The following is a 3,683-nucleotide window of genomic DNA, read 5'->3' on the forward strand; positions in this document are numbered from 1 at the left end:
CCCACGTTTTTCTACTCACTGACGTGGTCAATCTATGTGAAACTGCACATAGGCATTGAGGACTGACATAGGTAGAAGGTGACAAAGCTACCAATGGACTAGTTTTATATTATCTTTCTTCTTGTTTGTGACCATTACGAACACAAGGAGATGGAATGGTGGATTCTTCTTTTTTTTTTTTTTTTCTCAGATATTTGTTTTTTTCTGCCACAGACACTTTGCCATGTCTTGGATTTATTGTAGGCTACTACCTTTGTCTTGCCTGCAGAAAACCCAATAAAAAGATTTTAGACAGACAAACAAACAAAAACTTTCACTCTTGGGCTGCAACTAATGACTTTTTTATTTTTATATTAGGCCTATTCTGTGAACTTTTTTTTTTCAACCACTCAAATTATCATTTGGTCTATAAAACATGAAAAACGTCCATCTCGATTTCCAAATGCCCAAGGTCACATCTTCTAGTCCAGAACCCACAGAGATTGAGTTTACTATCACATAAGACAAAGAAATGCAGCAAATCCACACAACTGAGAAGTTGATACAAGGGAAATACACCGACTTATTTATTGCAACATTCTTTTCACTGCCACACACTGCACTGTAATCCTGTGTATACAGTATATAGTAAATATCTGTATATACTGCTGAAACTGTATAACTGTTGTATATATGTTGTCAAAGATTATTTTTAGACCTACATACCTGAACATAATAGCTATAAGTTTATGTTTTCCTATCTTTGTTCAGCCTTGCTATCTGTGTTTACCAGTGTGTCTATATTTGTATCTTCCTGTACATTTGTTACATTTGTTTTCAGCTCAGTCTGTGTGTGTGTGTGTGTGTGTGTGTGTGTGTGTGTATTGTGAGTGTCTGACAACCCAAATTACTACTATGTGTCAGCCCTCCTGACCAGTAGTTGACTCTGATCTTTAAGGGATATGTTTCTTTTTAATGACAGATGTCTCGGCCTATCAGAGTGGTCGCCACTCAATCTTCTCCACAGGTCGACCCAAGCTTCCTCCCCTTTCATTGGATGTGGACTTTCCGGCTCCAGTGCAACAATGATAGTGAATTTAAATCAAGGCTTTAAAAACATCCCTTTAGAAACCAGTGATTCAAGTCACAGACACTACAGACATGTTTTTGTAACATGCATGTAAATCCTTCAGTAATTCTGGATGTGAGGGAGCCATACTTTATTTATCAGAGTAGGGGGGGTGCTGGGGTGTGTGTTAATATTTTTTAACATATATATCATGACTTTCCCCTAAGCTATAAATATGCCTCCTGAGTGACTGGGGGAAAATGCATGACCCTCCCTTCACCATAAATAACCATATTTCACAGTTTCTGGCGATAATAATGGTGTGATTTTGGAGATTTTTAAAGATAACATGACTTTCAAACCCACCCGATACTTTTGGGGTTCTGAGAGTATTTAAAATAAATATGAAAAACAGCTGTTTAAAGTTGAATCACACCACCAGCTCCCCTCTAATGAGTAACAAACAGTCCCTTATAGCTTCCCCAATATTTTGTGAGCCTTTTGTTTGCTCCTCTTTATTATGCAAAAAAAATCTGTACTATATTTTGGTGCTTATTCTGTCAAAGCTGTTTAGAAATTGTTTTTCTCCATGAATTCACAGCAAGACGCTCTTATTAGGCTACCATGTCTAAATAACAGTTAAAGGAGTCGTATCAGGCTTTTCCTGTTTAAGATAATGAGGTAAACATATGTAAAAGTAATTCCTGGACTACCTCAGGCATAAGATTGTTGACTACTCTGTTTCCATTGTTTTTTCTACTTTTAGACAAGCTGACATCAGCTCATGATGGATTGCTTCATAAGGTCTTCTGCTTCAGGCACAATACTGCAAGTGTTCACATTACATACACAGTTGATTTCTCCCCAATTTTGGATTATGATATCTGCTGGAATGTGTCCAGTTGTGTTTTAACATAAATTGTTTTTTATTTCATGGTAGAAAGTGTCACTCTACATCATTGCAGTAATATCTGACTGCAATAACGCTGCAGAGATGCCAGATTCGGAAGACCTGAAAATGCTGACCAGTCAGAGCAGACTGGGATTTTATTGAGAGGGGGGCTTTAATAAAGAGACAGTTGCTTAAAGGGGATGCTTAGGGTGAACACAGGTGTTTCAGCACAGACAGTATAGGGAAAATAAAGTGTTTTTTGGCCATTAAAGCATGTGAACATGTTCTAGTTAAAATCTTAAACACAAGTTTGAACCAGAAAATGAGCATAACAGGTCTCCTTTTAACAAAATTTTAATGAAATATGTTAAGACAAGCTTTTTGTATGTGCAGACCTCAAAGGAACTTGAAAAGGTGAAAGGCCAAAATCTGACTGTTTTTTATTCTGTGACACCGTCAACCCTGCCACCTCACTTTTGGACCCTTTAGACAAACACTTTTAGAGTGATTTTAGCTTTGGTGTGGTAAGAATCAGACAGGATCATGTGGACGTTTTGTCTCCGCCGGTGCAATCTGATGATTCTTTCCTCGACAAAACCTCCTGCAGCAGTCAGAAAAGCACCTTTGGAACAGCACCGAGATGTTTATAGGCTCTTATAAAGCCTGATCTGTGAGAATTTTTATGTGTTGAGTGACATCAGCGGTGCCATTAGCAGGAATATGGAGTGAATTAGGCCGGCGTTTCAAAAATATACAAAGAGTCTGCAGAAAGACAAGGCTTATGTCAACAGCGGCTTGTGTTTCTGCTCTCCACTCCCCCTCATGTCGCCTCGTGCTGACATCAAACAGATCTCAGCAGCACAGTTTGGGAAAATGCAAGATGCTGGTAATAATTATTTGCTCCTCACTGTCTCATTAAATAAGTTCATTAAAGCATTTAGTTCCAGCAGCTTAGTTTGTTTTTACACGGATTAAACCTGGAGAGGAGCTTTGGCAGCATTCAGGGAGTGTAATCTTGGATCAGGACATATAAAATCTTTTAGCTGAGAATGCAGTGAAAATAGGAAAATTGAGGGGCTTGAAGGAGACTTAGGGAGCAAAATAATCTGCGAAAGCCCTAGAGTGCTGGGGAGAGAAACAGCAGCGGCGGAAAGACGCAGGAAGACCAATATAGACAGAAATTGGAGGATGTGTTTTCTGGTCAGGAACCCATTGCTAAAATTAGCGAGGATGTAAATTCCTCAGCGTTGCCGGTTTTCAAATCGGCGCATGACACAGAGAGCTGCCAGGAGAACATAAAACAGAAAAAAAAAATTAAAATGGAAAGGCGGCGGTATAGGAAGAGGTCATACATGAAGAGTGCCATGGTAATGTTTTCCTTCTTCCTTATTTCTTTTCAAATTGACCTTCGCCCCGAGAACAAAGACATCTAACAAGCCACAAGAAGGAGGAGAAAAGCTCTGAAAGCGAAAGCCGCGGCCCCCACACACAACAGTCCATGGGGGGAGGCTCGGGCCCTGGACGCCAAGCCTTCAACACAATCACCACACATGCTATTGTGGCCTGCAGTAAAGCCCTGGTATGGCTCAAATCTGCAGCTAACCCCCTCCCAACCCCACCCTCACCACCAGGCCTCACCCCACCTCCCGCTCCCACCCTCCTCTCTTTCTCTGTCTCCCCATGCATCCCTGTCATTTACAGTCCTAATGACAAGACACAAACTTCCACACATTCAACCCCCGC

This window comes from Epinephelus moara, chromosome 16 (assembly GCF_006386435.1).
Source record: "Epinephelus moara isolate mb chromosome 16, YSFRI_EMoa_1.0, whole genome shotgun sequence".
Lineage (NCBI taxonomy): Eukaryota > Metazoa > Chordata > Actinopteri > Perciformes > Serranidae > Epinephelus > Epinephelus moara.